General features: G+C 46.9%; 1 pseudogene; it reads left to right on the top strand.

Moving 5' to 3' along the window:
- The first annotated feature begins 1,773 nt into the window (after positions 1-1,773).
- Positions 1,774-2,960, top strand: LOC146200593 (uncharacterized; annotated as a pseudogene).
- The last annotated feature ends 8,622 nt before the right edge of the window (positions 2,961-11,582 follow it).

The following is an 11,582-nucleotide window of genomic DNA, read 5'->3' as shown; positions in this document are numbered from 1 at the left end:
TTTGGCCTTTTGCTAGCAAGCCATTTCCCGCGGTCACATGGCAGTTTGGAGAGGTGGTGCCATCTTCACTTGTATGGCCTACCATGAAACCGCAGAGAAGAAGCATCTGAATTGCACTTATCAACACCAGGTGCATGTACGTAAGTGCGAAGTAGCTCAGTATGCCGACTGGCAATGGATGTCGGGAAATTTCTCTGATTGTGTTGTTTGTCCTTAATAAGAGCGAGTTGGCGGGATAGTTGGTTTTGCATAATTAAGGAACAGCGCAAAGAACGGGACACAGAGAAACAAGGAAGCACAAACACAAGGCGCTGACTATCAACTGAGGTTTATTGCAAAAAGGCAGAGATTATATAGCGAAGACACCTGGGGGTGGAACATCGATAAAGATAGTGCTCAGTCACCGGCCGTGAGAAGATAGTCACGTCATTAAGTTAAAACATTAGCTAATGGTTGAAATTGTGGTGAAAAAAGCAGCCATCGATGGAAAACAAGACAAACAATAGATTAACAATAAAGGAAGATGACGAGGAAAAGCAATGGCGGTAAAATCTATAAAACGTAAAAGTTAAAAATTCGAAATTGTGGTGAAAACAGCCGTCGATAGAACACAAGATAAACAACGAATTAACAATAATGAGAGATGAAAAGCAATAGCGGTAAAATCTATAAATGATAAAATTCAAGGTGTAGAGGGCCTTCGCGAGAATAAAACATACTAAAACAAACTGAAGCCGAATGGCAGAAGCAATTGTCAGCGCCCAAAGGGTTAAAATCTTAAAAATCTTTAAAAAGTATAACATTATGAGGAGTAACATACCTACGGGTGAAGAAACAATTAAAACCAGTAAAATTGTAAATACGGCAAAAATCCGGGCGATGAACAATAAAACACTAAGAAAGGAAAGGGAACCATTATAACGCATGCCCGGAGGCGCTTAGGAATTTCAGTTCTTTCTCCGATAAAGAGATTGAAGGTGTGCTTACACAGTGGTCCTTGGCACGGCGGATGTTGATAGCTTCAATATTCTCCCTAGACGTACGATCTTGTCCTTTGCCGATAATCGAACAATCATGTAATACAGGGGCGCAAGATTTCTTTTGACATTTTTTGCAGTGATTGGCCATATTCCCAGAAATTACAGTGTTTCCTACATTGTTTTTATGCTCTTGCAGTCTTATATTTATGCATCTTTCAGTTTGACCGATGTATTGCCTCGCGCCGGTCAGGGGCACAGAATAGATAACACCGGAAACACAGGAAACGTGGGGATTGATGTGCGTCTGCCCACAGCCACGGTCAACCGGTTGATTGTTGGCTCTCCTTTGGCGCGGAGAAAACAACGTGAACGCCTGCGCGTTTACCAACCTTCTTTAAAACGTGGCTGATTGGAAGAAGGTAAGGCAAGACGGACGATTTTTTTGCTGTTGTTATATTTTGGAGCCGCTGAACGTTTCTTGCTCAAGCTTCCGGCCACTAAAAGGAGCCGTCCGACCTGCTTGAGAACACTATCATCGAGCCGATGTTCGCATGTTTTTTGGACGGCATTGAGCAAACACAACCTGATGATGCCTTGCTTGATTAACCCTTTTGGCCCTGGTGGCGTCCAATTGACGCCACAAGTAAACGTTCCCCTTGGCGCTTCAAAAGCGAAACCAAAACCGCCAATTTTTTTCCCGAGATGATCTTCAGGAATCTCTACTGCCATCGACACGAGCGTTCACGTCAAGGTTTTTCGCTTACGGCGACAAAGAAGACTCTCCGGCCAAAACATGGCCCGTGACGAAGCAGGTAAGCTCGCACTTTCAAATATTATAACTTGGTAATTATTCAATTGGTTGGGTGGAGAAATATGGGAGAGGCCTTCTCCCTGCAGTGGGTATAATCAGGCTGATGATGATGATGATGAATTATTCAAATGCAGGCGTCCGATATTTATATGTAGTTTTTACTGTTAGCTAAGTGCAGGAGTGCTTGCACTGGATTAGCTGAGTGCGTTGTTTTTTCGTAGCGCCATTATTTCTCTATGTACGATTTTGACTCCATGAGGGCTCAGCGGTTGCAAATGGCGCCCATTGAGTTACGACGGACGTGGCGTTTCAGGTTGGCTATTTCTGTATTCTCGCAGATTCCTCGATCCCGGCAGCGCTGTTTTACTCCTGTCATCGAACTCAGTCCATCATGCTCCAAGCCGCTACAGATGCGCTGTTTGAGCAGCTAGATAATGGAAATTTGTCGGATGTAGACGGCGAATGCGAGGACGAGGACGACGCTGCCGAGGTTCCTGCGGCTGATCCAGCGCCAACGGACGATGAGAGCGAGAGTTCTGATGACCAGTGTGGTCTCGTAATGTCCACTGGATGGAAAAGGACACCATTTCAGAAACCTGATGCGACATTTCGAGGGGAAGTTCATGATGTGCACGAATTGGACGGAGAAATGCTACCGCCCATATCACTATTTCAGAAGATATGTTTCGAAAAGTGTCTTTCTGGAACTTGTGGGTAAAATAAACCAATATTCGGTGTTTCAGGAGGGAACCTCAGTGAAAACTGACGAAGAAGAGATAAGGCAGGTTGTGGCACTTCATCTAACAATGGGTGTCTTGCGCTATCCAAGGTTGAGACTCTACTGGAAGCCTTGCATGAAGTCTGGTCTTGTAGCGTCAGTCGGCCTGCCGCGCAAGCACTTCGAAAAACTCCGGAACAACCTGCATGTTGTTGACGCTAACGCTCCCAGCAAGACAGACCGTCTTTGGAAAGTGAGGCCCCTGCTGGATGCTTTTCAGAAACAGTGATATGAGCTCGTTCCAGAGGAGCGGCTTTGCATTGACGAGCAGACACACGGCAGCCAGGTCCAGCGGCACCCGTACGGCAGCATTACCGTGAGAGCCGCGGACCTTCTTCACCTTGCCTTGTCAAATGGAGGGGAGGGTGCACTGGGTGCAGCCCTCCTGTGAGGGTACAGACCTCAACCAACAACCATCATCATCCTACGGCAACCCCGGACAAGGGGGAAGTTTTTATTTCGGGGAGCAGGCGTTATCCCAGTCAAGGGGCTCATGCAATCTGGATTCGGTCCGCCGGGGCGGGTTCGCAGTGCCAGTGCACCGCCCACGCAACGCCCCGGCGGATCGAAGCCTGACGCGAGCAAGACTCCTAATAGCAGACTTCTATTCTTCGATTTTCTTCCTTGAATATGATTATTGGGTGTCCCCATTCTTCATTTTTTTAGCCAATGTGCCGTATTCCTCGCTGAAGGTGGAACCAAAGCTCCTTTCTGATCTTATTCTTCACTTAGAGGAGACACGGCGTCTTGGGGCTGAAGGCAGCGCGGGATCTCGCTACCCATATTTGGTAGTTGATTTCTGCGAGTGCCAAGAAGAATTGTTTTGCGTGCTTCACTGGGCAGCGGATTGAGATACCTCATCGTGCAGTATGGGATGCCTGGAAGCTTGAACAAATCTTTCAGTCGATCGAGGAGCGCGGCTGGCAGGATGCAATCATAAAAAATGCGCTCTGCGGTCTCTCGTACTCGACAGAATGGGCAGGTGTCGATTTTGACCGATAGTATTGACACGAATGCTCTTCGGCGGAAGGGCCGTATGCCTCGCGCGAATCGCCACATGAACGACGCGCGACGTGCATCGAGGAAATGAGCAGTGATGAAACGCCACATGGGGCGCTCGGCGGGCATTAGTTTTTTAGATAGGTGTTTCGGAAGTGCCGGTGCCAGTAGGTCAAGTGCACTTTTATGTTCAATACCTAAAGGGTCTTCGGCAGACTTTTCCCTTAGAAGCATCAGGTCTTCTGCCGCCATGCGGTAGAAATCTGGCGGCATCCCTGCGCGAGGGCAGCTGTGTGATAGAGGCCTTTGTGTGAAGGCAGTGAGCCTCGTAGAAGTTGGTCAGCATCCTTGTCAAAGGAATATCACATTCCACTGCGCGCGCTGTCCACCTAACATGCAGTGCCCTAGTCAGAGCATAGAGGTCAGGAATGCTGAGGCCCCTGTGTATTTTGGATGTTTTATGACGCATCTTCGGACTTTATCTAGAGCACCCTGCCATAGGAAGCGGAATATGTGCTTGTCCAGAGTATTCCTGGTGTCAGTAGGTATATCCATGATGCTTGCCGTGAAGCTTGCCAAGGTGATGAGGAGGCTACAAATGATCGTTGCTTGCGCGGTGAGGGGCCATTTTAATACTCTCAGATCTTGTATCCTCCTGATCACCTTCGCTTTCGTTTTTTCCCAGTTGCGCATGGAGGCGCCACTCTGTTCAAAGTAGAAGCGCAGAATCATGGTTTCATGGACTGCTGGGATGTCTTCCACCATGGGCGTGCTGTTGTCGAAGTGCATAACAGAGCTCTTCCGTTTATTTAGGCGCGCCCCACTTGCATTGCAGTAGTCGCCTGTAATTTGCCGAATCCGTTCGCCCGAGCGCGCATCCGGAACTATGATGGTAATGTCGTCGGCATAGCCAAAAATTGGTGTGCTCGGTGAGCCAACTGGTAAAGGAATTTTTCTTATGGAGGGGTCTGTGGCAAAGCGCTGCTGCAACGGCTCAATCGCTATTGTGTACGGCAGTAGGGAGAGCGGGCAACCTTGTCTGACGCCCCTCGTGACCATGGAGGGAATGGAAATCCTCCCCTAGATTATCACTGCAGAGCGCGGTTCTGCATACAATGTTTGCACCATGCGCACAAACCCCGTATCGATTCCTGCGTGCTGTAATTGGCTGAACAGGTATTCATGCTTGAGCCTGTCGAATACTTTTTTTCTTGATCGAGAGAGAGTACGATGCCTCCTAATCTGCGGAACTGTAGCCAGGTGATGGTGTTGCTTAATGCGAGGCCATGAAGTTCGACTGATCGGCCGGGCACGCAACACGCCTGATGTGGTCCAACGACTTTAGAGAGCTCTGGTGTCAAGCGCTGTACAAGGCATTTCGTCAGGATTTTGTAGTCAGTATTTAAAAGAGATATGGGTCTCCATGCCTTGAGATCCATGGCCCTGTTTTGGTATTTACAGATGAGTGTCAGCAGGCCCTCGTTCATGCTAGGGCTGAGTTTTCCTTCCTCGAACAGGGTTTTAAGTAGTTTGGAGAATGGCACCTTCAGAAGCGGCCAGAAACGTTTGTAGAAGGCAGGTGGTAGGCAGTCTATCCATAGACTTCTGTTCGGTTTGATAGACTTGAGAGCTGTTAACAGTTCTTTTATAAGCCATGTTCCATCCAAATTCGGTTTGTCTTGCGGGCGCTGGATGGTTAAAGAGCCCGCGTCGCATGGTTCGGCGGTGTACAATTCCTTGTAAAAAAGGCAAGCCTTCTGCAACACGTTTTCCGGCGATGTTGTGATGACACTGGAGATAGAATCTTGGATTGCAGTGAGGGTGTCGCTTTTTATTGCAAGGCGGCGGTGCAGCAGGTGGCGAGAGCACCACGCCTCGCACTCCCATTGTTCAGCGCGTGACGTTGCGCGAAGTCTAGCCCACTGTTGGTTCAACACCTGGTATAGCTCACTGCGGAGTGCGGTAGGTGCCGCAGCACTGCTGGGGCCTCGCGACAGTGGGGCAGAAAGAACGAGAATAGCGTCAGAGACGACGCGGATCTCTTCACGTTCCTCGCGAGCTTTTCTTTTTCCCCACACCTGTAAGCATTCCCGCACCGCAGTCTTCATTTGGTCCCACGTAGCGGCACTCATGTAGGGGGATAGGTGCTTTTTCGCTGTCGTAATGACCTCTATCTGCACATCTTCACTGTCAAGAAGGTGCGTGTTTAAGCGCCAGCACCCCTTGTCACGCGGTATGATGTCTGCCGCGCAGATGCGCACCACGAGGAGCTTGTGATCGCTGAGGGCAGTTGGGAAAACCCAAATTAATCGCAATGTGGAGGGCATGCTGGCAGACACGTACGCATGATCTATGCGGCTCTCCAAGCCGCGTCCCGTACAGGTCATACCGGCGCGGTCTGGTTGTAGTGCGCGCCAGCTCTCTCTTAAATCAAGTTCGTCCACTAAATTTCGGAGAGCCTGGGCGCTTCCTTGGTCACGGCAAAGGTGTTTGGGCGTGCCGCGCAGTGAGCCGCGGTCTTCCATGTAAAGGGCGCAGTTGAAGTCTCCCATGAGGATTGCACGGGCTGGACCAATTAGCTTTGCCTCGAAGCCTTCGAAAACTTCGCGCTGAAATTTAACGACCCGCGGTGTTCTGGTCATGATGCAATATGGACAGACCGGTGTCCCTTAGGAAGACTAGCGCCCCCCTCCCCCCCCCCCCCCCCCCCCCCGATCTTTTTCTTCCAAAACTCCAATACGATCGGATGTTGAGCTGGGCGTCGAAGTTGGCTATCTGTCTTGCTTGTGAATATGTCTGTTGTAGGGCGAGGATGTCAACGTTTTTACTTCGTGCGAGGCGGATGTTCTCGGCGTGTTTAGCAGTTTTGTTAAATCCTCGGACGTTCAGGGTAGCCAGGGAAAATGCCAGTATGAGGTTGGGAGAAAGGAGGGGGGGGGGGCGCGGCCGCATCATGGGGAGGGGGCAACGTCGAAGGCATCGGGAGAGGCGTCAGTCGCCTCCGATGCGGAATTAGAAGAAATGAGGGAGCATCAGTCACAGTTAATAGGTGCCATGGGTGTTGTGGTGTCTCATTCTCGCTATCTAACTGCTGTCGCTTTATGGCGGCGGGCATTTCAGAAAGGCGCGCTTCCTCAGTGGGATGTCTGGCGATGATCCTGACGAGTTGGACACAGCGGATTTCTTGGTGTTTTTTTCTTGCGGGGGCTAGCTGCGCTTGCATTTGGGCCGCACATGGTAGATGTCCATCTCTCCTGCGCAGCGTGCGCAGGGGCCACACGTCCTGTCTCCTCCTCCTTGAGGGTCTTTACTCCTTGGTAGCCGGTAAAGATGATAATGATGATGATGATCTGAGACAAAATGGCACATACCCACGGCGGGGGATCGGCCAAGGTGCATTTTAGTTTATAAATAAATATGTTCAAGGACTGGAGTATTCAGATAAACATGGATCTTTAACTAGAATTTGGAAAAATTAAAAAGGAAATGAAAAGATGAAATCGTACTTAGCATAGGAATCTAACTGTTGAAATTATGTAATCTAGATTGAAATCGCAAACTGGTTTTAAGGCATATCCTTTGATGCTTGCTCCGAAGGAGAGGAGAACTGGAATGGTTAGTGGAAGGCCTAATCTCGTAAGGGGAGTTGCTAAGTAAATTTTGCGGGGAGATGCGAACCTCCGGCAGAAGAAAAAAAAAATGATCGATGGATTCAATTTCTTTGCAAAACACACAGAGGTTAGTAGCGGATAGCCTCGAACGACATAAATATAGATTTATTTTCTTTAATATGCAGCGCAAGAGAGTCATAGACACTTCACATATCCTTGAAACACGCATGCGTCCACGCCAAGGCCATCTGAGGTGTAGGTAGTTTGGTGCAGAAAGGAGAGGCTCGTTACTGAGGTGATGGAGACGTTGGGAAATTTTGAAATGGTGATAAAGTTGAGTAAATGGTATTAGGTATGAGTGGAACAAGAGGTCCACTAAGAGCGGAGTTTACTAAAAAATCTGCCCTTTCATTATATGCAATACCACAGTGGCCTGGGACCCATTGAAAACGCAAATCTGAAATGTGAGGCGGAAGGAAAAAAAGTGAACGGCAAAGCAGAGTGTCCTTCGAATTTTCGAGCGATAAGAGCACGGATAGGCTGTCAGAAAGAAAAATAACCTTAGAAATATTACTAGGGGTTTTAGTCAAGGCCAACTCAATGGCCAGAAACTCAGCTGCGAAAATTGGCGTATAGTCTGGGACCCGAATAAATAACTCCAGTCAAGAGCCTGAGAGTATATGCCAATAGCTGCTTTTTCATCCTGCTGAGACGCATCTGTAAAAATGGCAATATGGCTCGAAAAATTGCCTAGGTAATCCTCTATAAGTGCATTTAATACATTGGCAGGCAAATGCTTAGCATTCCTTGGGAGGATGTCATCAAATGAAATTATAGTATCAGGCCGCCGGTGGTCAATTTGTACTAAAGAGGTTACGGATAGTGAAAGTTTGGACAGCAGGGAATTAATAAACACAACCTGAGGGAGCTTATACCAAGGCCAAATATTATCAAAGAAGTATGATGGAATCGAAGTAAATATGGGGTTAGCCATTTCAGGGACTGGCTCCAAATACCTTAAATATGTTCGCACAGTTAGAAGCTGAAACCGCGAATTTATATTAGGTATCCGAGCTTCCAAGTATATCAATGCATTGGCCACTGATTTGGGCAGACCTAAACTAAGGCGCAGAGCTCGTCATTCTAAAACAAACAGGGGCTCAAGCTTGTACCTTGGGCACCCAGAAAAGAGAATGGAGCCGAATTCAAGTATTGGTCGTACGTAGGTCTTATAAAGCAAGAGCAGAGTGTCCCGACGCATACCATATTTCTTATTGCTGATTCTTATCAAACGGCCGCCAAGAGCACGTTCACCTTTAAGCACAAGGCTTCTAATTTGAGGCCTCCAGTCTAACTGTGGGTCGTATAATACACCCAAATATTTATTTATATTAACCTGCGGGATTAGGACAGAATGATAATACAAGGAAATGGTAACGGGGATGTCTGTGGGGATACTAGGACGGCACATTTATTGACATTTAAAGTTAGCCTTAGGCTGTCCAGCCAGACCTTCAGGGCATTTAGATAATCTTGCAACAATTGATATAGAGTTTGAATATTTGTGGCAGAAGCAAAGAAAAGCTATATCGTCTGCATATACATAAACTTTGACGGCGGGATGAATAGGAATATCACGCATTAATATATTGAACAATAACGACGACAGGACTGCTCCCTGGGGTACACTTCTTGACTGGGTGTAAGTGTTGGAATTTAATGCATTCTTTGTGCAGAGGAATAATCTATCCTTTAAAAATTCCCTAATTCAGGCAAATATGTATAATGGAGGATGTAGATCAGCTACCTTATGAAGCGAAATGCTGTATTCTACGCTGTCGTACGCCTTGGCAATATCTAAAGTAGCAAGAGCTGAAACCTCTTTTTGCCTCATGGCCACCCTAATACGACTGTCCAAGTCTACGTGTGCGTTCCAAATCGAGCATCCCTGTCGGAATCCAATCTGAGCCTCGCTAAAGCCTTGGAAGGATAGAACATGATCCGTGAGACGAGAGCACACTATCCGTTCTATACGCTTAACTAAAATTGAAGTGATAGCAATCGGCCGAATGTTGTCGAGATCAAACCCTTTCCCCTGGTCTTTAAGTAGTAAAATAATTTTCGATGTTTTCCGAGATTGTGGAATCCAAACTTTTTCCAAAGACCAATTAACAATTTGCAATAGGTCTGAGGCAAAGTCTTTGAATAATATTTTCAGCATGGCAACAGATATTCTGTCAGCTCCAGGGGCAGCCGATTGCAGGCAATTAACTACAGACATTAATTCAGATATAGTTACCTCAGTGAAGTTTATACCAAACTGCAATCGGTTTGAAGAAAAGGTAGTGCATGCTTGAAAGGGCGCCGCAAGGCCTTTGGCAATTGATTCCAATTGATCGAATTAATCTTTTTTAGACAAAACAGTGGACTGGGCGGTAAGAAAGGAGGGCAAAACTTTTGTACGTTCCATGTATCTATAGAGAGATTTCCGGTTGACTGGGTTAGACAAATAGGCGTTCAGATTCGTATTATATTCTTCCTTAGCCTTGGACATTGTTCTTTTAAACGAAGCTGCAAAGAATTCGTAATTAACCCAGTTGTTTGGTCACTGATTATGGGCTAAGCGCTTCCATGCGGCTTTCCTCTGACGATAGGTTTTTCGCAATCTTCATTCCACCAGCTGGAAGGAGTCTTGTTTTTAATGGCAGACTGAACTGTAAACTCTGATCGCCGAGTTGCGTCTAAAACTGAAAACAATACTTCAGGACCACAATTCGATTTATTAGAAGGGGCAGATGACCTGAAGGCCTCTCCTAGACATTTCTTGAACAGGGTAATGTTGACAAATTTACACGATGTACCAGGTGACCTAATCGGATTACATGCAATGCTGACAGTGATAGGGTAGTGGTCACTTGAAGTACCGAAGTCTGTTGTAGACCACGATGATACTCCAACACCATTTGTAGCTAATGTTAAATCAATAGCTGAATGAGAATTTGCTCTCATATAAGTATAGGCGCTACTATGGTAACATTGAATATCATTTCTAGACAACCAAGACCAAAGTAACTGCCCACTATTGTCTGTTCTGAAACCCCATATGACATGATGGGAATTGAAGTCCCCAGCCAAAACTACATTTGAATTATTGTCAGCAAAGCTTCCAAACAATCTGTCCTACGGACGCCTGTGGGAAACTAGATATTTGCAATTATGTCCGGGATACACTGCGGGACAAATACCTCAACGGCAAGTATCTCACAATCAGGCCCAATAAATTCATGAACCACTTTAGCACAATTAACAAGATTTGTTGAAATCAATGTTAACAAGCCTCCGCCCCTGCCGTGTGGGCGATCAGCTCTAAAAACACGGTAATTTTTTAACTGTGAAAGGGTGATTAGGAGAGAGCCAAGTTTCTTGCAGTAAGATAATATCCGGGGTAATTTTAATAAGGCGCTAACCAAAAGATGGTGAGCTTCCTCTTCTTCAACCTCTATTCTGGAGAGCCTCTTTTTCACACTTCCTTGTCATCTTCTGTGCGCATGCCTGACAATATTGTCGCGTAAACGGGGACCCTCGCAGTTGCAGCCGAGGCAGGGTTCATCTTCCAGAAACAGCGTTCGAGCTCTGACTCACAGCTAGCGTACCTCTTCCACACCTTGTAGAAATAAACATACACTCGCCAAAGTGTTTTGAAAAAAGGAAAAACACGGCGTTTCGGGGCCCGTACGGGTTCCTTGATCACATAGAGCTCTGCATAGAAAGAGGGCTGCTTAATTACGGTTAAAATTGCGTAGTGTCCGATTGTATGTCTCTGGAAGGTTTACACGTGTACTGTTAAGAGCATGCTTTGTGTTTTGAATATGAACAGATTCTAAAATAAGGAGCGATGATAAGTTTCTCTCTGTGGTAATGACTGATGCTTCGTCCCAATCGATGTTGTGTGCCGTTGATACACTGTGTTCCGCCAAAGCAATATATGTAGGGAGGCTGTTCGTGACGTCATTCTGATGATCTCTGAGCCTGCGTCTGAAGTTTCCGGTTTCGCCAGTGCAGGCAGCGTCACAGATTCCACACGGTATCTTGTATACTACGCCTGGAGAGAGAGAGAGAAAGAGAGAGAAGGCAGAGAGGTAACCAGGAAAGCTTCCGGTTTGCTACCCTGCACTGGGGAAGGGGAATGAGGAGTTGAAAGGAGAAACATAGAAGACAATGATAGGAAAGGTAAGGCGGCGAGGAGCACAGTCACAGTTTCTCAATCAAGTTTGTGTCTCTCATAAAACACATAAGTGCTTTGAAGGCTTTGCCGTTAGACGCCTTCTGTGGCCATGGCCCGAGGATTTTCTCCGAGCCGTATGTGGCTCGGTGTTGCATTCACCAAAAAATACGCTTATGTG

The sequence above is a fragment of the Amblyomma maculatum genome, chromosome 2 (genome assembly GCF_055883805.1).
Source record: "Amblyomma maculatum isolate TAMU_Amacu chromosome 2, ASM5588380v1, whole genome shotgun sequence".
Taxonomy (NCBI): Eukaryota; Metazoa; Arthropoda; class Arachnida; order Ixodida; family Ixodidae; genus Amblyomma; species Amblyomma maculatum.
Note: the sequence above shows the minus strand (reverse complement) of the source record. Positions and strands in the feature narration are given on the sequence as shown.